At 35.2% G+C, this 25,646-nt stretch overlaps 1 protein-coding gene across 1 annotated transcript in view; it reads left to right on the forward strand.

Annotated features, from left to right (window-relative positions):
* Window positions 1-25,646, forward strand: part of USH2A (usherin) — a 710,400-nt gene that overhangs the window by 118,702 nt on the left and 566,052 nt on the right. The window lies entirely within an intron of this gene.

Genomic DNA, 25,646 nt, shown 5'->3' on the forward strand with positions numbered 1-25,646 from the left:
TACAGTTTTACATATTTTGATCAGTAAAGACTGTGTCTTTACACATCTCCTCTTTACAAATCTGCCAAGAATTTTCAGCACGATGTCTTTTGCTTGATATTCAAATCTCAGCTCAAAGATCAATATATCTTTTAAGATATCTTCACTGACCACACAATTAGAGAACTTTTTCAAATCACTTTCTTTTACATTACCACATATTATTTCCATTAAAGCCTTTATGAAATTAATTTACTTGCCTTTTTCTGCCCAACATAAACAGAACAGTTTCAGTAATATAATGAGTTCCCAATAAATATTTGTTTAATAAATGTTGGTTGACTGAAAAGAGATTCTGAGTACTGAAGCTCCTAGTCAGATGGTCATTTAGAATGGTTATCACAATATGAGCATTATATAAAATTTTTGCTTAAATAATTTTTCTCCCTGAAAACTGAAGGTCAAGTAACTTTGGTGTATAGTACTGAGAAAACTGTGAACTAAAGTTCTACCTCCCAAAGTCTCATTTACATGTCTGCTTCTAGAAAAATTCACTTCAAGTATAATAGACATATGGCAGACACAAAAAGAATTGTAAAACTTATACCATGCAAAAATTAATCAAAATAAAGCAAGACTGACTATATTAATATCAGGTAATGTGGAGTACAGACAAATACAATTTTCAGATATTATGTAATGATAAAAGGATCACTTAAGCACAAAGACAGAGAAATTCTAAACGTCTATGTACTAAACAGTAGAGTGGCAATATATGTGAAGAAAAGCAGAAATGAGAGGATAGATATTAAAGAAAAAAGAAACTTCAATCTCTCAAAAATTAATAAGAAAAAGAAAATTATCAAGAATATGGACCTCAACAATATCTCCAACCAACAAGATCTCACAACTAATGAACAGTCCACTCAACAACAGCAGAATAGATCTATAATACACATATACCAAGATATTGTAGGACATAAAGAAACTTCAATAAATTTAAAAGAACTAAAACCATACAGAACATGTTCTTTGACTACAGTGGAATCAAAATAGAAATCAAAACGAGATAAACAGCATAATACCCTCCAGTTCCACCCACGTCGTTGCAAATGGCAAGATTTCATTCCTTTTGAAGTAAGTCAATCAGAGAAAGACGTGTATCATATGACCTCACTGATATGAGGAATTCTTAATCTCAGGAAACAAACTGAGGGTTGCTGGAGTGGGGGGTGGGGTGGGAGGGATGGGGTGGCTGGGTGACAGACATTGGGGAGGGTATGTGCTATGGTGAGTGCTGTGAATTGTGTAAGACTGTTGAATCACAGACCTGTACCTCTGAAACAAATAATACATTATATGTCAAAAAAAAAAAAAAAGGAAGCTAGCAGGAGGGGAAGAATGAAAGGGGGGAAATCGGAGGGGGAGACGAACTGTAAGAGACTATGGACTCTGAGAAACAAACTGAGGGTTCTAGAGGGGAGGGGGGCGGGGGGATGGGTTAGCCTGGTGATGGGGATTAAAGAGGGCACGTACTGCATGGAGCACTGGGTATTATATGCAAACAATGAATCATGGATCACTACATCAAAAACTAATGATGTAATGTATGGTGATTAACATAACATCATAAAAAAAAAAACAGATAAACAAAAAATATCTCCAATCACTTGGAAACTAAACAACACATGGATCAAAGAGGAAGTCTCAAAGGAAATTAAAAAGACAGTGAACTGAATGGAGATAAAAATACAAAATATTAAAATTTGTAGGTACAGGTAAAGCAGTGATACAAGGGAATTTTATACCATTCAGTGCTTGCTTTAGAAAAGATAAAGTCTCAAATCAATAATCTGAACTTCCACTTCAGGAAATAAGGAAAAGAAGAGGGAAATAATCTCAAAGCAAACAGAATAAATGATATCATAAAGCTAAGAGCAGAAATCAATAAAATTTAAACAGAAAAACAATAGAGAAAATCAATGAAAAAAATAGATCTTTGGAAAGGTAAATAAAATTTACAAGCATCTTCCAAGACTTACAAAAAGAGAAAACACAGATTACTAATAACAGAAATGAAACTAGAAGTATCGCTACACACTTTGCAGGCATTAGAGTGTAATAGGACATAACTAGCAACAGGTCTACACACATACATTTTACTACTTTGGTGAAATGGAGCACTTCCTCAAAAAGTATAAATTTCCTACTCACTCAGTATGAAATCAATAATTTGAATGGTCCTACAACTATTAAGGAATTTGAATTCATAATTTAAAATTTATAAAAAAACAAAAAGGATCTCTAAGCCCAGATGGTTTCACTATAAAATTCTACCAAACATTTAGAGTAATTAACATGAGGTCTGTATCGATTACAACAAAATCAAAGAGGAAGGGTGACTTCTTAACTCATTTCATGAACGTACTATCCTGATACCAGAACCAGACAAAGTAATATACAAGTTATACTTTTCAAAGTAATATACAAGTTATTATGGAAAATGCCTATCAAAATCCCCAAATGATCTTTTTGTAGATATAGATAATAGGATGCTAAAATTTATGTGGAAATATTATAAGATACAATATTTTAGAAATGTTTCATAAATATATAGTATTTTAAATATTTTTATTATATTTATATATTAAAGGTAAAATATAGTATTTGCATATATGTTTTAGTGTCGCTAAAATAACTTCAAACAGGAGAATAAAATGGGAGGAATCACTCTACCTGTTTGCAAGGCTTATTATATAGTTATATTAATCAATATTGTATGGTGTTGGAGGAAGGATAGACAAATAGATAAATGTAATAGAATAGAGAAATCAGATATAATCCACATAAATATGACCAATCAATTTTTGATGAAGGTAAAAAAGCAATTCAGGGGAGCAAAGATAGTCTTTCAACCCTCTAGCACTTGCATATTCACAGAAATTAACACAAAATGAAGTACAAATTTAAATGTTAAATGTAAACAAATACAACTTTTAAAATATAACATAAGAGAAAATTTGGGGGACATAAGGCTTTTTTAGAATCCTTAGACATGACACTAAATATATAATCCATAAAAGAAAAATACTGATAAATTAGGCTTCATCAACATTAAAGTTTTTGCTCTCAAAAGAATCTCTTAAGAAAATGAAAAGGCAATAAGCAGGGAACTGGATGTAATGAGCACTGGGTGTTATATGCAAAGATGAATCACTAAATTCTACCTCTGAAACTAATAATACATTATATGTCAACTAAATTGAATTTAAATAAAAAATTTTTAAAAAATGAAAGGCAAACTACAGACTAGAAGAAAATATTTACAAATCACATATATAAGAAAGAAACTATATCTAGAATATATAATGAACTCAACATTTAGAAAATGACAAACATAAAACAAAAGTGCTATCTAATCAGAAAATGGCCAAAGACATGAAGAGACACATCACTGAACAGGATATACAGATGGCAAATAATTCCAGGAAAAAATCTTCAACATTTTCCGTTATGGACATGCAAATTAAGACTACAATTAGACATCACAGTGCAACTATTATAATAACTAAAAAGTGACAATTCCAAATACTGGCAAGAATAAGGAGAAGTTGGATCACATATTGTTGATGGGAATATAAAATGGTGAAGCCACTCTGAAAAAGTTTGAGTTTTAAAAGAACAAAATAGACATTTATCATACAACCTAGGAATTCCACTCCTGGGCATTCAATCCAGAGAAATGAAAATTTATGTCTGTAAAAACCTGTACATATATTTTAATAGCAGCTTTATTTATAATAGTCAAAAACAGGAAAAAGCAAAAAAGTTTCTCAGTGAGTGAATGGTAAACAAATTGCAATACATCTATACCACAGAATACTACTCTGAAATACAAGGAAAAGAACCACTGACATACACAACTGGATAAATCTCAAGGGCATTACTCTGAGTGAAAAATAATAGCCAGTCTCCAAAGTCATATTCTGTATGATTCCACTTATGTAATATCATCAAAACAACAAAATTATAGGGATGAACAGATTAGTGTTTGCCAGAAATTAGGGATGTGAGGGAAAGGAGATAGGCATGAGTATAAATGAATATCACAGGGTAGATAATTGTGGTGATGAAACAGTTCTGTATCTTGATTGTGGTGGTGGTTATACAAATATACACATATTATAAAATGGCATAGAACTATATGAACACATTGTACAAATGTCAAATTCATGGTTTTGGTGGTGTACTATAATTGTGTAAATATAATCATCAGGGGAAACTGGGCAAAGAGTATATGAGACTCCTAACTTTGCAACTTCCTGTGCATTTATAATTATTTCAAAATAAAATACTATCTATAAAAGAAAGAGATAGATAAAAATATCATATTGACATCATTAGGTAATGTTGCTTGAAGATAGTGAAGAATTACCTTAAAAATTCCAAGGGAAGACTTAGTGAAGAAATATTCAATACACACATCTAATCAAACAATCACTTCAGTATTAAGTTAAAATCTCTTTTTGTATTGATAGATGGTCAGAATGTTACCGCTCATCAAACCCATATTAAAATATTAAATATACAAAATGAAAAAAAAATACAAGACAGGGGGCAGCATTAAACACAAGAAATGACAGATAATTATGATCCAAAGAAGTAAATAAAAGTCAAAATATATTTTTAAAGAATCTAGTGGTCTTTATGGTCTTGAAGCATGCTTTTTTTTTTTTAAATAGGTTTTTTTTTTTTTTTAAGATTTTATTTATTTGAGAGCGAGAATGAGAGACAGCATGAGAGGGAGGAGGGTCAGAGGGAGAAGCAGACTCCCCGCCGAGCAGGGAGCCCGATGCAGGACTCGATCCCGGGACTCCAGGATCATGACCTGAGCCGAAGGCAGTCGCTCAACCAACTGAGCCACCCAGGCGCCCTTGAAGCATGCTTTCTTTAAGTAAATATTTGATGAATTTTTATTCCTTAAATCAAATTTTTTTTTGTTTTATGATAAATAACATTTATATGCCAAAATGGCAGTCAATTTTGTTTATATTGAGTATAAAGCTCAACCCATAGACAAAGAATAGAAGACAGAATTTCTGGCTATAAAATGAAAGAAAAATAATATAAAATTGAATTTCTGTAGATGGATGGATAGATATAAATTTGAAGGTGATGAATTAAACAGGAAAAATAGAAGAAACTTAACATGCATTATTGTCTCTATCTTTCAAGTAGAAAGTCAATAGATAGTGCCGGAAAACTTCCAAACTCGTTTTATGAGGCCACCATTACCTTGACCCCAAAACCCGACAAAGATCCCATCAAAAAGGAGAATTACAGACCAATAATCCTTGATGAACATGGATGCAAAAATTCTCACTAAAATACTAGCCAATAGGATCCAACAGTACATTAAAAGGATTATTCACCACAACCAATTGGGATTTATCCCTGGGCTGCAAGGTTGGTTCAACATCCGCAAATCAATTAATGTGATATAATACATTAATAAAAGAAAGAACAAGAACCATATGATCGTCTCAATAGTTGCAGAAAAAGCATTTGACAAAGTACAGCATCCTTTCTTGATCAAAACTCTTCAGAGTAGAGGGATAGAGGGTACATACCTCAATATCATAAAAGCCATCTATGAAAAACCCACAGTGAATATCATTCTCAATGGAGAAAAACTGATAGCTTCCCCCTAGGTCAGGAACATGGCAGGGATGTCCACTATCACCACTGCTATTCAACATAGGATTAGAAGTCCTAGCCACAGCAATCAGACAACAAAAAGAAATCAAAGGCATCCAAATCGGCAAAGAAGAAGTCAAGCTCTCTTTGCAGATGGTATGATACTTTATGTGGAAAACCCAAAAGACTCCACCCCAAAACTGCTAGAACTCATACAGGAATTCAGTAAAGTGGCAGGATATAAAATCAATGCACAGAAATCAGTGGCATTCCTATACACCAACAACAAGACAGAAGAAAAAGAAATTAAGGAGCCGATCCCATTTACAATCACACCCAAAACCATCAGATACCTAGGAATAAATCTAACCAAAGAGGCAAAGGATCTGTACTCAGAAAACTATAAAATACTCATGAAAGAAATTGAGGAAGACACAAAGAAATGGAAAAACGTTCCATGCTCATAGATTGGAAGAATAAATATTGTGAAGATGTCAGTGCTTCCTAGAGCAATCTACACATTTAATGCAATCTCTATCAAAATACCATCCACTTTTTTCAAAGAAATGGAACAAATAATCCTAAAATTTGTATGGAACCAGAAAAGACCCCGAATAGCCAGAGGAATGTTGAAAAAGCAAAGCAAAGCTGGTGGCATCACAATTCTGGACTTCCAGCTGTATTACAAAGCTGTCATCATCAAGACAGTATGGTACTGGTGCAAAAACAGACACATAGGTCAATGGAACAGAATAGAGAGCCCAGAAATGGACCCTCAACTCTATGGTCAACTCATCTTTGACATAGCAGGAAAGAATGTCCAATGGCACAAAGACAGTCTCTTCAACAAATGGTGTTGGGAAAATTGGACAGCCACATGCAGAAGAATGAAACTGGACCATTTCCTTACACCACACACAAAAATAAACTCAAAATGGTTGAAAGACTCAAATGTGAGACAGGAGTCCATCAAAATCCTAAAGGAGAACACAGGCAGCAACCTCTTCGACCTCAGCAGCAGCAACTTCTTCCTAGAAACATCACCAAAGGCAAGGGAAGCAAGGGCAAAAATGAACTACTGGGACCTCATCAAGATAAGAAGCTTTTGCACAGCAAAAGAAACAGTCAACAAAACCAAGAGACAAGTGACAGAATGGGAGAAGACATTTGCAAATGACATATCAGATAAAGGGCTAGTATCCAAAATCTATAAAGAACTCATCAAACTCAACACCCAAAGAACAAAGAATCCAATCAAGAAATGGGCAGAAGACATGAACAGACATTTTTCCAAAGAAGACATCCAAATGGCCAACAGACACATAAAAAGTGCTCAACATCACTTGGGCATCAGGGAAATCCAAATGAAAACCTCAATGAGATACCACCTCACACCAGTCAGAATGGCTAAAATTAACAAGTCAGGAAATGACAGATGTTGGCGGGGATGTGGAGAAAGGGGAACCCTCCTACAGTCTTGGTGGGAATGCAAGCTGGTGCAGCCACTCTGGAAAACAGTATGGAGGTTCCTCAAAAAGTTGAAAATAGAGCTACCATATGATCCAGCAATTGCACTACTGGGTATTTACCCCAAAGATACAAACGTAGGGATCCGAAGGGGTACGTGCACCCCAATGTTTATAGCAGCAATGTCCACAATAACCAAAACATGGAAAGAGGCAAGATGTCCATCGACAGATGAATGGCTAAAGAAGATGTGGTATATATGTACAATGGAATATTATGCAGCCATCAAAAGGAATGAAATCTTGCCATTTGCAACGACGTGGATGGAACTGGAGGGTATTATGCTGAGCAAAATAAGTCAATCAGAGAAAGACATGTGTCATATGACCTCACTGATATGAGGAATTCTTAATCTCAGGAAACAAACTGAGGGTTGCTGGAGTGGGGGGGGGGGGGGGAGAGATGGGGCGGCTGGGTGATAGACATTGGGGAGGATATGTGCTATGATGAGCACTGTGAATTGTGCAAGACTGTTGAATCACAGATCTGTACCTCTGAAACAAATAATACATTATATGTTAAAAAAAAAAAGATTGCATGAAGGGAAAAATGCAGGGGGGGAAATCGGAGAGGGAGACGAACCATGAGAGACTATGGACTCTGAGAAAGAAACTGAGGGTTTTAGAGGGGAGAGGGGTGGGGGGATGGGTTAGCCTGGTGATGGGTATTAAAGAGGGCACGTACTGAATGGAGCACTGGGTGTTATACGCAAACAATGAATCATGGAACAGTACATGAAAAACTAATGATGTCATGTATGGTGATTAACATAATAAGAAAAAAAAGGCAGTTCCTGAGGCAGAAAAAAAAAAAGTCAATAGATATAATTAGGTATGTTATTTAGAGTTCCAAAAAATAACCAGTAGAGAGCTAAAAATAATACAACCAAAACTTCAGTGGAAAACTGGGTACTTTCCTCCTAAGATCAGGAACAAGACAAAAATGTCCCCTATTATCACTTCTATTCAACATTGTACTGCCAGTTCTAACCAGGAAAATTAGGCAAGAAAATGAAATAAAAGTCACCCAGGTTGAAAAGGAAGAAATAAAACTACCTCTATTTGTATATAGCATGATCTTCTAGGTAAAAAATTCCAAGGAATTCATTAAAAATCTATCAGAACCAAGAAACAGCAAGGTTCTGCAGGGTTGCAGAATATAAGATCAATATACAAAAATCAGTGGTATCTCAATGCACTTGCAATGAGCAATCTTGAAATTAAGAACACAACTTCATTTAAATAGCATCAAAAGAATAAAATACTTAGGAATATATTTAATAAAAATAGTCCAAAAGTTATATTCTGAAAAATACAAAATATTGTTGAATTAAAGATCTAAGTAAGTGGAAAGACATCCCATGTTCACATATTAGAAACTTAGTGCTCTACAAACTGATCTACAGATTCAACACAACCCCCTTAAAGCCTAACTGGCTTCTTTGAAGACATTTATAAGTACTTTTAAGGCACTTAAAAATGGACAAAACAATTTTGAAAAAGAACAGCGTTGGAAGACTCACAGTTTCCAATTTCAAAATTTACTGTAACGTTGCAGTAATCAAGACAGTGTCATGTGGTTTAAGAAGATAGATAATAGATAGATAGATCACTACAAAAGAATTGAGAGTCTAGAAATAAACCCTCACATTTACATTCAGCTGACTTTTGACAAGGGTGTCAATAAAGAAAGAATAGTCTTTTCAACATATGATGTTGGGGCAATTTCATATCCATAAGCAAAAGAACAAAGTTAGATCTCTATTTCACACCATCACAACACAGTCTTGTGTTTTTCAAAATATTAAACGTAGAGTTACTGTATGACCCAGCACTTTACCTCCTAGATATATACCCAATCAAAATGAAAATATATATCCTTGCATAATCTTATTCATAACGTTAATTGCTGCATTATTCATAATAATCAAATGTAGAAATAATCCAAATGTCTATTAGCTGATAAATGGATAAATAAAATGTGGTATAACCACTCAGTGAGATATATTCAATGCTAAGAAGAAAAAAAGTATTGACACATATTACAACATGTACTTTGATCTCAGGAATGGGATTAGGGGAAGAAGAGGGACAGGAAGAAAAAAAGTTTTTAAAGAGATGCTTCCATATAATATTTTCCATGTACAAAATCTAGTTTAAAAATGCATAAAAGGAAAAACATGCTTTAAAATATTAACACATTTTCTTTGTTTTGAAAATATTTTTCCTTTTTACTTTTTTCTCTCCCTAATTTGCTTTGTTGGTAATTTTTATAGTCAGATAGAAATAAAGAGAATTTTCATTAAATCTGGTATGTAGACGGAGAGGAATATATAGGAATCTGAATGTAGACACATTGATAGAACAGTTTTGTGAATTTAAAACCACCACATTTTCTACCTCTAAATCACATTCATATTTACCTTGATTTTTATTATTTTCTTATGCTCCAAATACAGACACAAAGTATATGGATTATTATTAGGTGTGGAAATACAGTGTCAAATACATCTTGGCTAAATAATATTATAAAAGATTTCTAAAACAATGTTTTTTGTCATTTTCAATGGGATAACAGAATACACACTAAAAAATTTGTCAACAATGTCAGAATTATAAACTGAAAATTGAATTCAAGGACATTTAAAAAATTCATGCAATTGCAATCCTTAATAATATTAGGGAGCATACAAGGAAATTAGGCAGTAGTTCAAGTCTCATTTTGTTATAATAACTTAGGAATCAAGCCAGCCCCAAATGGCCTGAGTGACTGTGTCGTGCGCTCTGTGTTCTGGAAGGGAACTTTCCCTTTGGCAGTTGTCATTTGAAACTCAATCCAATCTCATAAGATATGGCATGTTTGCCTTATTTTTCCATAAGAAATGTTGTAATTCTTCCTCATGTGAGTGCCAAGATCTTGAGAATGGCATGAAATAATGCTCTGAGTCACTAAATCCTAAAAATACAGATGCCAAAGTCAAGACACTTAGAACATCTAAAGCGTAATAATAGTATTAATATTAATAGGAGAGGGGAAAATGGAAAAGAGTCATTACTATTATTGTGGAGTCCTTATTATAGAGCCCTTGGATCCCTGGGGCTACCATGGATAAGTTTTAAGGCATATATATATATATATATATATATATATATATATATATATATATATACATACACACACACACATATCTTTAAATTTATGTAGTAGTGTGTCTGTGTATTTATTTGTTTGTTTATGTTTCTCTGAGGGAAGAGTTTTCAGTACCTTCATCAGACCCAAAAGCTGTACGTGAGCCAAAAAAGATGAAAATTCACTATGTGTGCTGGGGAATAATAGGCCCATTTATCTTAAAATCAGCCTTGGCTATTAGCACAGATACTTATAAGTTTCCCAGGATGTCACTGCACTTCCTTCTTGTTTCCTTTGAAGTCAGTGCATGAGTTATTTAATATCTTTTCTGAGTCAGAGATTGACTGTTCTTTCTTTTTTTCTTATCTACTATGACTTAAGTTTAGAAGAACTAAATAGAGCCTCATGCCTGGATGATGCTTAAAAAAAAAAAAAAAGCATTCTGACATATTGGAAAAGGGTCTATTAACTCATCCTTAAAGTACATATATAGAGAAATCCTCGTCTGCTCCTTATCCAAGGAGGGAGCAAATTGTCTCCAATCTGCCCCTCCTCTGCCCCTGTCCTTCATGTTTGCTGGTGTTCCTGGAGTACCTGCTACAGCCACCTACATAGGTAATGCTGATGATGTGAAAACACTTGAGAAAGTCCCTAGTATGACTCATGGCCTGAGTCATGTAGAAGGCATTCAAGAAATGTTGTCTCAGTGCTTTCCTGCTTGGGATTTTTGCCATCCCTCTTACCTTCCTTCTTTCTTACTTTGCTATGTTCTTGGATCTGAGAAACCATGAGTTAAGCTGCAACAGTCAATACCTGGGAGACCACCCAGAGCAGTGCTTCTCAAACTTCTCATGTGCAAGCGAATATCTCAGATGTCTTTTTAAAAGGCAGATTCTGATTTAGGAAGTCTGGAGTAAGGACTGAGAATCTGTAAAAGTCCCCAGTGATGCCATTGCTGCTGATCTATGGATCTCTCTTTAATAACCAAGTTGCTAAAACACCATCAAAGATGTATATGCAAAAGAAGCTGGATGTAGGTGTGTGTGAGAGAGAGAGGGGGTAAACATGAGTGTGTTTTTATGCATAAGTGTATACAGATGGACAGGAATGGGCTTACTCTGTTCTAGCTTCTGAATCCCATCTTAAAATCAAATGGTTTTCTAAGTTTTCCATATGACTGAGCCTCTGTTAAATTATAGTCGAATTGTACTCTAAGCTGTGTCCTCAGAATTAGAGAATCTAAACTAAGTGATTTTTTTAAAAAATGAAAAAAAAAAAAAACCCAGTAAGGGAATCTGAAAGTTGGCTTAAAACTGAAAATATAGTTGTAATTATATAAAAAGAAAGAGGAATGGTTGATTGTAATGCTCAATAAGGTATCAGTAGACTGCTGCATTAGAGCCGGAACAGAGAGAGATGATTAAGAGACATTAAAAAATAGATTAATAAGGCAGGAGACTAGGGGTTGGAATGAATTAGATGAAATGGAAAGGCATCAATGAAGGAAGTATTTCCAGGTCCGACCCAAAGAAGATGGAATCATGAGGAATAAGGATCCTACTCACGAAAATTGATTGTTCCGCCAGAGGGATAATATTCAAGGAAATACATTAAAAAAATGGAGCAGAATATAGTTTCTCCACATAATGTGCCATTTCCTGCAGTTCATCAGTGCTTTCTCATCTGCTCAGAACTAGGTATTTGTCATCAATTACCACAATATGTCCAAAAGTCACTGTGTGAATTTTCCAGAAATATATTACCTTATATTTTCTATTACCCACATATTAAGGTGTACAAATAGAAATAATGCACACATTTCCTCAGTCTATGAAAAGTGTGACCCTGCATAGTATGATGTATGGTTACTGGCTATAAACATTAGGATTGTGAAGGATATGAAAGATTGGAAGTTTACCTAGAACTTAAAGAAAGACATGAAAACTTGGGCATAAGTTGTGGTCTCTCATTCAGAGACATAAGGAGAGATGAGTAGTAATATTTCTCTTGCAGCTGGAAAGCTGAGTATTAATTGACTAATCTGAGAATTTAGAGGGACAGATGCAAAGGATAGGAACAAAGGTGCTAAGGTATAAATGGAAAAAGAAAGGAAACGTGGATCTGATCTATCAGTAAAAACTCGTACTGAAGAAGAACCAAGGTTATGACAAACTTCCTGGAGGTAAAATGGATGGAGCTATAACTGAGGTGAGGTTCCCACCTGCAGCCTAATTTGAGTTACATGTTTGAACACTCCTGGCATCTCCTTGGGAATGATCTTATCCCAAGGACTACGGTATAAAAACTTGACCAAATAATAATACCCCAGGCATTTAGGGCTAGATTCAATAGTGAGGATAGAATTGGCAGGGATAGTAGGCAATAACTGGATAATTGATTTAATTAACAAGTGTAGGTTAATAGGATACAAGGTCCTAACTACTCAATAGTAGTTAGAATAAACTAAACAGATGTAACAAATAGACACCAAATTACGAGTGGTCCAAACAATATAGGAGTTTATATCCTGTTCATAGAACCCCTCCAAGGTAGCCGTTTCAGGTTGGTTGGTGGCTCTCCTCCAGAAGACAGTTCAGGGACATAGCCTACTTCCATTGTCTGGCTCTGCCTTCCTCTAGAAAAGGAAAAGGCAATGTGGAGAAACAACTTTCACCTCCTGAAGGTCTTGGTCCAAAAAATGACATACATCACGTCCACTATCATTCTGTTGGTGAGAGCTAGTTACATGCCTACACTAGTTATGTGGAAGGCTACAAAAATGTTGTCCCTGGCTAGGGAGCCATGTCCTAATTACAACTGTGTATTATGAAAGAGGAGAATGGATCTTGATGGAGAGCCAGCCATCTCTGCTCAGTGCCCACATGACAGAAGGTAGCCCAAGAATGAACAGGATCTTCTCTTCTACGTACAGAACACAGTAGCTTCTATTTAATGGAAACCCTGAGAATATAGTACCTCATCAGCACCTTGGGGTTATCAGACCATTAATATTGGAAGCAGTGCCTGCTTGGGGGTAAACCTTGTTTAATGGCAGAGGTATCATTGGAAGTTGGTCTGCTAAAACTGTGTCAGCACATATCAGCAAAAGAGGACTGGATATGGGTGGGAGGAGAACCAGCTTGCATGGAAGGTGAAAATACTTGTTCTTGAGCACATGTAAGAGAGACGCCCCAGGGACAAGTGAATGAGAAGATAATCATGGCCTCTCTAGGTACTCCCAGATGAGGAGGAAAGCATAAAGAACAATAGTGCATAGGGACCGTAGATTTTAAAGGCAGTTTTCAAAATACGAGTATTTCAAGACTTTTAGCAAAGGCAACCACCATAGGATGGATGGATATATGTGTGTGTGTGTGTGTGTTTCTGTGTTTGCATGTATATCTTCTTGGGGTTATGATTAAAAGGTGAAAACATTTATTTATTTAGATATGAATATAGATAAGGTATGGTAAGTTTGTTTTACAAAATAGTCAATACATCATGACCCATATATATATATTTTATGATTCTGATTCATTCAGGACAGATTATAGGCAGCCTCCTTTCTCCTGCCAGACTAATGTGCTGATCATTTCCAGAGGCAGATGCACTCCCAGCATCAAGGGTGAACCAGTGGCAAAGACACCAGGTTCCTCAGTGCCATGCAGGACTGGGGATTATTTAAGCTCCGGGTGAGCTGAAGGACTGGTCTCCACCTTGATCTACCTGCATGAAGTTTTGATACTGTGTATGGGAGTGTCACATTTTGAAATGTATAAAACAGATTGGCAGGTAGTGGACATATTGCTTAAAATGCATGAGGACAAAAATTAGTCTGTAAAATCTCATAGGTGCCATTTGTTATGCATTTGTCATGTGTGAAGGATTATGCCAAGCACTTTTAGTCAATTAATTCAGTCCTTACTGAAGTTGGTGAAGGAGTTATTAATATATCCCTTGTGTAGTTATGGACATGGAGCCTCAGAGAAATTATGTAACTCCTCCAAGATCACACAAGTAATAATGGGGTAGAGCAGAAATTCAAAACTCGTATTGTTTGTTTCCAAAGCTCAACTTGAGGTTAGAGATGCTGGGTATTACTTAAATATCTTTTCCTAGCACTGAGACATAAGAGGAATCCATCGCTGATTGCTCATCTGGATATTTACATATGTTATCTGAAAGTAGGAAGGAAACACATCCGTTTCTTTCAGGGTCATTCCAAATCCTACTAAGTTAGTCCTAACCACTAAAAAATTTCTAAATATTTAGGAAATAAAAATGTGTACATAATTGGCAAATTAATTTCTTGGAACCAATGTAATTCTCAAATGGAGATTTGGGTGATATTAAAGAGGTAATATAGCTCCCTAGTGCTTAGTTTATACCAAAGATTCAGCTTATTATCTTACACATAAACTAATTTGAATATTTTGTAAAGGTATTTTCTTTTAAGCCTGATTTATTTAGTTTCTTTATCATCTCATATGGACATCTTCCTCTCAATATATTTGAGATTTACTTTTTCACTGGTTCAACAAACTAACATAATAGTAAGCAGGCATTCTATTGTGTAAATTCACAGCAACTTTGATCACTTTTACCAAAATAAAACACAAATGATCATTAAACTAAAGAAGTTAACTTTCCTAACAGCGTATTTCTATACACCATTAACTATAGACGTAGAAAATACATTTATTCATGTTGGAAATACTTTTTAAATGCTACTGAGATATTTCATATTGATAAAGTCAAAACACCATCTTGTTAATAACTACTATATTAATTTTGCAGCAGATTACAATAAGACTATACTGTATGGTTGTACCATTCAGATGACATTTATGAAATGTTCTAATTTAACATGGTGACAAATACTGCATGCATCTTTCACAAGTTATAGCTTCTAATCTCTGAGCAAAAGAGACCTAAAACAGGGGCGCCTGGGTAGCTCAGTTGGTTAAGCGACTGCCTTCGGCTCAGGTCGTGATCCTGGAGTCCCGGGATCGAGTCCCACATCGGGCTCCCTGCTCAGCGGGGGGTCTGCTTCTCCCTCTGACCCTCTTCCCTCTCGTGCTCTCTGTCTCTCATTCTCTCTCTCTCTCTCAAATAAATAAAATCTTTTTTTAAAAAAAAGAGAGACCTAAAACAGCAAAAAAGAAAAAAAAAGATTATGCAATATGAAACTATACCCCTTTGAGAACTAGAAGGACTATAATTATAGTACTTCCTCTTAAAACCATTCAAGTATGTAACATTGCTGGCAACAACAGTGTGTGGGGAACCTCTTTACACTCTTTCAGTCTTGAACACTCAAAGTATTGGGAAAAAATGTATTCCATTCCAACTATGACTTTGAGCATGCTTCAGTATTTTACCTTTTTGAACTCTTCTTTAGAGATTGTGGTAAGGAAGTTTGGAATGCAGTTTTTCAGAAATACCTTTTGGAGGGGAAGGGAAGCTATAAAAATATACCAGCCTGACAAATGATAGACATTGTAGAATGGAAAAGAAAACACATCTTTGTTTTACACAAATGTAGAAGCCTTTCTTCTCAAATGAGTATTTTCGACAGCTGAGCAAGATGATAAACAGCAGTATCACAAAATGCTTAAATGGAAACAAGTATTATGATGTACATTATTCACCTGGCATTCTCTAATTTATGATATTTTTATGTGGCAGAAACCACTGCAGATTCATTTATTTATTTTTGAAGTGGAATGAGTATCTTACTAAGGTAGCCTGTTATATTAATGTGGACATTGCTTAAGGGAGTCAGAAGCTTAAGGAAAGATGTATCTATACTAGAAATATGTAGGAGTTTTTAGGGTCCACATCCTAGAGCTGAGCTAGCTCCTAGCAGGGAGAATATACTGTGTAAAGATCAATTGATAGATGGATGATGGATGGATGGATGAATGGTTGAATGGATGGATGGATAGATAGATGTATTTTTCCTTAGAAGGACCAGCAATGCTGCAAATGATTAGATGTTTCATAAATGCTTTTTTTAAAAAATTGCTGTAATAAGTCTATTGTTAGAATTTACATTCAGATGATTAGTAGTACGAATACTTCAATATTGACTCAGTTTGGGAAGATGATGTTTCTTTGATGCTCAGTGATGGACCTGTCAATAATTTAATGAGATGCATGACTAAGAAGAAAAAAGAGTAAGACTGAGTCCCAAGGAGCACTTGACTTAGTGCAGTGATAGAATAGGTAGCAAGTACAAGCACTAGTTCTTAAATCTTAGTGTTCATAAGAATTACCAATGCAACTTTTTAAAAATGAGGATTCCTGGGCTTAACCTTCAGGGACTTTTAATTCTATAGGTTTGAGTTATTTGGTTGTGGATAATCAAAGAACTCAACTTTGGAATACACTAAATATATGTTGTAGATTTGTGTATTCCAAAATTTTCAGTACTAAGAAATGGTATTGCTTGATTGAGATGAATATTTTGAAAACTATGAATATATAGTTTTTTTTTTTACTTGAATGGAGAAGAATTTGGGGCAATTAGTCTATTACAGTCATAACTAATTTTCTACTAAAATTGAGTAGAAATTGTGATTTTTATAACTCCTGTTATATTTGACAGTATCTCCTGAATACATTTCAGTTATGTAACAACTGACTTTAATTAATTTACTTAATCAATAAACATATATCTTAGGCATGCTATGATGTACCGGGCATTATGCTAGTCAAGGTGTACATAATAGTAAATAAGAGAAACGGAAACCAGTGAATTAAATTTATCTTTCCTGGGGCACCTGGGTGGCTCAGTCATTGGGTGTCTGCCTTTGGCTCAGGTCATGATCCCAGAATCCTGGGATCGAGCCCCGCATTGGGCTCCCTGCTCCGCGGGAAGCCTGCTTCTCCCTCTTCCACTCCCCCTGCTTGTGTTCCCTCTCTCGCTGTGTCTCTCTCTGTCAAATAAATAAAATCTTTAATAAAAACATAAATTTATCTTTCCTGAAATGTCTTGTTTACTATTGTTATTTTAAAAGAAACTTTGTAAAGATTTATTTTCTTTTCATTGCCAATGATAAACCCATCTTGACTTTAGAATTTCTGTTTTTAGGTGTGTATTGTATTAACCATCAGTTGTGCCCAACCACTCTTAATAGTTTCTCCTAAGTGTGGGACCTTGCCATGGAAGTGTGCCCTGGTTAGTCTGTTTTGAGAGTTCATGGAAACTGGATTATTCCAGACTTCAATTTCCACTGCAGATCTCTTGCAATCACTGTTGTTGGGTCAGTGAAACCCCTTTCAGATTTGGTTGCCCATTCTCAAATTGGTACAGTGCACCTTGGGTTCTCTAGTTTTTAGGTCCTTCAAAAGTCAGATGCTCTGTGACTTCTGTCTGCTTTCTCCCCCACAGATAGTGATACCATGCCGGTCTTGCAACTATTGATAGTTTGTTCCCACTTGCTACTTTTGGGGGGTTTCTGCAGATAGCTGGTCACCTAGTTTTGTTATAAATATTGTTCATGGCTTTTTTTTTTTTTTTAGTTTTGCTCTTTAGTTTTATCAGTATGTTAGGATTTGGAAAGACTTAAGGACTTTGTGGCCATATAATCATTACCCCTGATTCCTCTGAGGTCTGTTTCAACTTTTACTGCCTAACTTAAATATATAAGGTACATGGAAAAAATGCAAGCCCAAACAAGCTCTTGTTGTTTGCTTTCTTATGTGATGGTTCCCATTTCTCCTCCTTTTTCAATCTACTTTATCCATCAAAGCCTATCCCTCCCTCCACTTTTCACCTACTCACTACAATGCTCAACTGCAGTAACTCAGCTTTTCCTGTACTTATCCAAACTCAGTTCTTTATGGGTAATTTAAGTCTCTTGCGAAACTGAAAAAGAGGCCCTAAAGACAAGTGGGAATGAATGGCAAAATGACTCTTCATCAGGTAAGCAGCCAGGCTTCAATGTGAAGCTGACTATTTTCTGAGCCAGAAGACTAATGATGGGAAAGGAAATATAAGCAAACGAAGCACAAAGTTGATGAAAAGGGGAAAGGAAGGCTGAAAAATCAGCCAGACAGAAATTGGACAAACAGCAGTGAGAATGAACAAACTCAAAGTTAGTTCCTTGAAAAGATTAATAAAATTGATAAACTCATCAATAAAGAGGAGAGAAAATGCAAACTGCCAACATCAGAAATTGTAAAAAAAAAAAAAAGAGAGAGAGACATCACAGCATGTTCTACAAACACCCTGATATCATGAATAACTCTCCTCTAATTTGATATCTTAAGTGAAATGAACAAGTTAACATGAAAATAATACAAGAAGAAATAGAACATTAACATAAGCCTAGGAAGAAATAGAAAATCTAAATACGTCATACAAATTAAAGACATTGAATTTGTAATCAAAATTCAAGTTTCAAAATTCCCTTTCAAGAAGGAAAACTTCAGGCCCACATGACTTCACTGGTGAATTCTTTGATAACATAAAGGAATAAATCCTATCAGTCCTACAAAAACGTTTAGAAAACTGAGGAAAAGTATATACTTGCCAAGTCATTTTGTGAGGGCTACCTGACCATCATCCCATAACCTGAAAAACCATTTAAAAACAAGTCTATCAGGAACAAAACAAGGATGTTTTCTCTTGCAACTTCTATTCAGAATTCTAACAGAGGTCAAGTGTAGTGCAAAATGAAAAGAGGAAAACGCAAACGTAGCTACAAAACAAATCCTGTGCAAGGTTTCCAACCAGATTGCTGCCATCCAGCCCTTCCTATAGAAACTCTGGGGCCATCACTGAGGTAGCATTATGTTATGAGAGCCTAGAGAGGCATGTTGAGGCCACATCATGGAATGTGGACTTTGTTAGGTAAGCAATAGGGAGCTATTGAATATCCATGAGCATAGAAGTGATGTAGTGGTGTTCCTAGTGTGGAGGAGGCAGTGGAGGCAGTCCACCCCAGTGGGGAAGAGTAATGTATCACAAGCATCATTTAGAATTGCTAGTACCTGGTGATAATAAGAAGCAAAACAACTTTTACTTGATTTTAATTTATTTTTTATTTTTTTTTTGCAGAAAGTGTGTCCTCTTATTTTCTGAATCCACTTCACCTAAAAATGCCACAGGAGTATCATTATCAGAATTGCAGTAGATGAAAATTAATTTGATAGTTTATTAAATAGATCAGGGGAAAGGAACAGATTCATAGAAATCATTCTCTATGTACTTGCTGGGTACTGATGGCAATTCGGAGGGAAGAAGTGGTGGAAACTGAGAGGTATTTCTCTTGTAATTTGACCTTATGCAAATTACAAGTTGCATACTGTGTAGTTGTAGGTGAGCAAACATTTGTTGAATAACTGTGAATGCACGAGTTCCTCAACAGGGAAAATATGAGTTAAAGAATTTGTATAAAAGTCTATAGTCTCTATAAAAGAAAATATTGTTCTGAAGAATGTACTCACTGCTTAAAAGATGTCTTTTTTGCCCTCATTTGTATTTCTTTTCTATTCAAACAATACCCTCCAAATCCACTTTAATTTTCAGGACAGTCTTCCTGTTCTTAAACTTTTGAGTTTGCTTTTCAAATTCTTACTCTGCTTGGCAAATCAACATTATCTCATTGGTGTTTAGTGAGTTCAATGAGAACATGTAATCTATAGCACATTAGATTTTTTCTACCACCAGCCAGATGAGTACATAGGAAGACATATATTTCTGCTGTTTTAGAAGTGTTGCTTGAGGTTACTTAAAATATAATGTATATTACAGAGAACCTCTGATAAATATTGACTGTCCTCAGGTAATTTATTAATTTTGAAATCATACTTCCTATTTTCCTTAAACACAAAAGAAATCATATATGAGTTATCCAATACCTTGAATTCACCCTGATGGAATTTCATCTCTTAATGGAGAGGAGAGCTGAGAAGGGTAAGAAAATTATTGCAGAATCTTACTCTTTTCCACTGTCACAAATATCCCTGTCAAATTCATTGTTTCAATTGTCACACAACAGACTCTGTGCATCTACCATTACATCTCTGCACCATGTGCATCTCTGTACATAGCCTGGTACAGCAGGCTTTTGCAGTATGGTCCAAAATGGAGAGGTCCTGAGTGTGGTCACGAGGCAATGTATATCAGCCATTAGCAAACATCAGTGCTCTTCAGAGAGGTTCACAAAATGATAACTGGAATGCTTGCCTGATTCTTCTCTGTGCATCCATCTCTTCATAGGCATAGGTCATTACCTTGACTTCCTGCTGCTATCATTAGATTTGTAACTTATCGCAAGCATAGTGAATTTAGCATAGTGGCCATGAGCATAGACTTAGGAGTTAGGTCACTTACTACCTGTCTGTCTAAGGTTTGGTTTCTTCTGTAAAATGAAGTGTCATGCATTTCACAAATGGTAAAATGGCTAAAACTCCTGCTGTTATGGTGCTTCCATCATAATGGGGTTTGGGAAGTAGATGAGAAAGACCAGTATCAGTCAATGTAAAAATAAATAGGTTTATTTACTAAGTAAAGTGCTATGGAAGAAATTGGACTGTGTAGAACACCGTGGGAGTGCCATTTTAAGGAAGGGACTTGCCATTTCAGATATATAGTCAAGACAGGTCTCATTAAGAAGGTGACATTTGATTTAAGACCTGAAGGAGGTGAAGGAGTTAGTTGTGTTGAAATCTGGGAGAAGAGTCGTAGGCAGAGGGAGGAGTCTATGCAAGCATCCTAAGGCGGGAACACCCCTAATGTGTTCAAGGAACAGAAAAGAGGTTATGTAGCTGGAGGGGACATCAAAACCTTTCAGGATGCAAATGATTGGCCTTTTTTACTTTGCAAGTGCCTGCCACACATCCGTCATGTATTCTAGAAGGGTGAAAAAAAGTTTGACTATCAGTCATTTGATGAATTTACTGTATTTGTTCGATACCAGTGTGAAATATACATAGTAATCGTCATACTTTATCTTTACCAAGCACTTACTATGATCTAGAGATGATACTAGATACTTTTATATTAATAATCCTGGTTAATCCTGACAACAGATGTAATATAATCATGCTCATTTTATAGATAAATAAACGAAGATTTAGGGAGACATAGGGGGCAGAGTATAAATTATACTGTGACTAGTAATTATGCGACATCCAAATGATTAAGGAACTTACACCATTTAGTTGAGACAGAATAGGAATGAGTGTTAAATTCTAAGGCACGATGGTATAGTGCATAAACATGCAGGATTGCAACCATACATAAAGCCCTTGGTTTCCATTTAGGCTAGGCCTTGGAAAAGTCACTTAATTTTCCTTTGGATATTATAATGCCTCACAGGATTATTTGTTAATAAATAGGAAAAATACATAAAACATTGTAGCACTCTGCCTGCAATATTATAAGTGTCACTATGTATCAGGCATCTTGTTGGATCCATAGGTGATAGAAAGGTGCACAAGGTTATGGCCTTTGGTTGCTGAGCCATACATTACACTGGGAAGAGGTATTTTCAAAGAGGCATATAATAATTATAAGTTAGACACTAGAAAGTTACAGGATGGTATAATGTAGCAATAAAATGCTATAGGATAACAGAAGAAGGAAACATGCCTTAACTTGGGAGGAACTCAGTATTGGAAAAGGCTAGAAATGGGTAGATATCAACCGAAGGAGAGGCCATAATGCCCAGTGAGTCAGGGCCTGCACTTGACTTTTACCTTCCCTTGAGTTATCAATGTGGATGCCTGTGCTTTGTCCTCCCTTTAAGCAAATAAACATGCTGTTATTTCTTCCATTTCAAAACTCTTTTGATCCCTATTTCTCTCCAGAACCCTCTTTATGGATCTTTCCTCTATCCACATTTAGTCCCATGGTGGTACTTAACTTCAAAGGTTGTCAATACACAGGCAATGCTCAAGTGAATTCCACAATTTAATTTTCAATTAAATACTCAATATCTAGCAGATATCTCAATTTAATGTGTCCCGAACTGATCTCCTGATTTCCCTCCAAATCTGCTTCATTCGTAGCCTTTCCCATCTTAGTTAATGGCAACTCTATTCTTCCGGTTGTTCATGTCAAAAGCCATAATCATTTTTGAATTTTCTTTCTTTTAGCAGCTATGTATAATTTGCCAGCAAATCATGTTGACTCTATCTTCAAAAAATATCTGTAATCTTTTATTCTGCCTATATTTAATATTCTGCCTATATTTAATAATTTAATAATTAATACTGAATAATTCCTTTGCTTATATTGCCTGTTCCATCCTTTGGATTTAGTCTGGACCAATGGCCTTCTGGGTCTCCTGCTCAACTGTTAGCCTGAGACTTTCCACATACTTCTGAATCTTTATCTCCTTGACCCCATGCCTTGCATTGTTGTTGCTATTGTTTGTTTACTTTTTTATCTGCTGGAGTTCTATCACCAACTAGCTTCCTGAGAGAGGGAGTTATAGTTTTTAAATCCTTCCAAACCTGAAAAATGTCATTATTCTTTCCTCACTGATAACTGATAGTTTGACCTGGTATTGAATTCTAGATTGGCAAATAATTTTGCTCATAATTTGGAAGTTATGATATAGTGTTCTGGGTTACAATAATAATTGAGAATACTTCAGTGATAGTCTATAGTTCTTTTATGTGGGATTTATTGTTTCTGGAAATTTTTGTCCCTTTTGTTTATTTCCAACATTTGAATACTTAAAGGGATTGTATGTGCTTTTGCCTTCTCCCCCCCCCTTAATTTTGCTAGCACATGGTGAACGCTTTTAATCTGTAGCTTCATGTCTGGAAAAATGTTTATTTTGTATTAATTCTTTGGTAATTTCCTCCCTCATGTTTTTTTTCTACTTTTGTCCGTCTGGAAATGCTCTATTTTTATTTTGTTTTTCATTTCTATCCTTATTATTCTTTCTCAAGAATTTTCTCAGCTTTCTCTTCCAATCTTCTTATTGAGATTTTTATTTTGCCTAATGTATTCCTTCCTTCACAGATTGTTTCTTTCTTAAGGCTTTTTGTTTTCTATATTTTTTAGTGAATACTTTTACCTTATCTTTCTGGGGATAATAATTACAGGATTGTATTTATGTATGTATATATATATTTATTTATATTGAAGTATAATTGACATACAATGTTACATTAGTTTCAGGTGTATAACATAGTGATTTGACAGCTCTATACATTATGCTGTTCTCACCACAAATGTAGCTACTGTCTGTCACCATAGAATGCTATTATAGTACTATAGACTATATTCCCTGTGTTGTACCTTTCATCCCATGATTTATTCAGGTTTGTATTATTTAATTGGGTTAGTGTAAAAGTATTCTACCAAAGAGCATAGAAACAGAAAAATGTTGCATCTGACTTTTTGGAAGTGTATTTTTAAAGGGGAAAAGCACACCCTTTTCACTTTTTACTTCTCGGTAGACAGGAATTGGTCTTAGAGTTTAAGTACATTTATATGCCATCATATAAATGAAGCTGGGGTTGTCTGGGTGGCTCAGTTGGTTGAGCATCCGACTCTTGATTTTTGCTCAGGTCATGATCTCAGGGTCCTGGGACAGAGCCCTGTGTCAGACTCCATGCTCAATGGGGAGTCTACTTGAGGATTATCTCTCTCCCTCTCCCTCTGCCCCTCCATGAGCATGCTCTCTCTCTCAAATAAAAATAAATAAATATTTAAAAAAATAAAAAGCTGAGTTGTACAGATGTAAATTTATATTTTCAGGTGCATTTTGAGAAACTGATTAAAATGAAAACTTTTCATAAAACTACAAAGCCCTTATCACTTATTTTTAAGCCACATTTTAAGGTATAGCTCATTTAAAGAAAGTATAATTTATATGTGTTTTACAAACTTTTAGGTTAAAGAAATGGTAATAAAATCATATTATCTTATTTGCAGCAGAGTGTATAATCAGAGACCTAGTAGATTTTCATGACTATATATAACACATACCCACCAATAAATGTCATTTATTTTCGCAGACCAAATCAAATCTCTGTCTTGAGTAATGATCTGGATTATATGGGACTGGGTAAGAAGGGGGGTGGGGAAGTAGCTGGGTACAAAGAGATCATTCATGGTCTTTGCATATCTTTATGGACCTATATGTATCTTTGATATTGAGGTTCATTACTAATCTACAGCTACACCTGGTGCAGGTACACACTTCTATTTTTCAGAGTATTAAACATTTTCATATCAATTATTTTACCCTTAAGTAATGATTCCAGCATATTCCCTATATCTCGGATGAGGAAGAATGAGGCAGTGATAGATTTCTTAAAATTCCTTAATTAAAATACCCTTCTCTACATGTTTGTAACTGAATCCCAACCTGATTTTTTTGAGTATACCTGCGATTAAAGGTAAATCAAGCCATGCCTTTCTACATGTAGGTTACTTCCCTGTGTGACAACCCTGCACCAATTGTGGAGAGCTAGATTCAGTTCATGTAAAAGGAAATCAGGGGGAGAAATGCCAGTGACTTTATAGGAGATTTGATTTGATGTTTACATTGGCATCTCTTTTTCAAGTCCTAAGTTATTTTTAAATTTCTTATATTAGTTTCACATTTTATATGCATATGTTCCCTTCTGAAAAGTTTAGGCTCTTAATTATCTTTTTTTTAACCAACATGGTATTATTTATATATATAGTAGATAAGCATTATGTATTTTGTGTATTTCATTCTCAAACAGGAGTTTGAAGAAGAAAAATACTCCTTTATTCAGCTCTTATTTTACTTGACAGTGCTCTGAAACAAATAATTATTTTTGCATTTTTTACCATAATATAAATCAGCTAAATATACTTAATGTGACTAAGTCATGTTATAAATGAACCATAAATATGCTGAAATATTCCTAAAAGCAGAATTTTTTTTTTTTAAGTTTTCAGGGTCCGAATCAGTAGGCACAAATGGTTCTGTTAACGAGGAACTTTATTTTAAACATTGTGAAGACCTTGACAGGATGACATTACTATAGAAAGATCTGTCCTTAATTTAAGCACCATGTATCAAGCAAGTTTGGGTCAAAGAGTTAGTAGATGAGGGGAGCAAAAAACAGAGAGGTGAAATTGTGAGACTAAATTAACTGTCGGCTCTTTTCTATTTTCAGTCTCCACAGGACTATATTTGATTTCTTTCTCTGGTGCTCAGTGCTTAATTCCACGTTTCCCTTTTAGTCCCATGCTACTGACTTCTTTGGGGTTTATTTTCATTCTGTTCTATATATTCACCCTGCCGAAGCTTCCCATGTTTTGTGTCAGGAGGAAACGTACCTTATTACCTTCTTGTCTGTTTAAA

This window comes from Neomonachus schauinslandi, chromosome 6 (assembly GCF_002201575.2).
Source record: "Neomonachus schauinslandi chromosome 6, ASM220157v2, whole genome shotgun sequence".
Taxonomy (NCBI): Eukaryota; Metazoa; Chordata; class Mammalia; order Carnivora; family Phocidae; genus Neomonachus; species Neomonachus schauinslandi.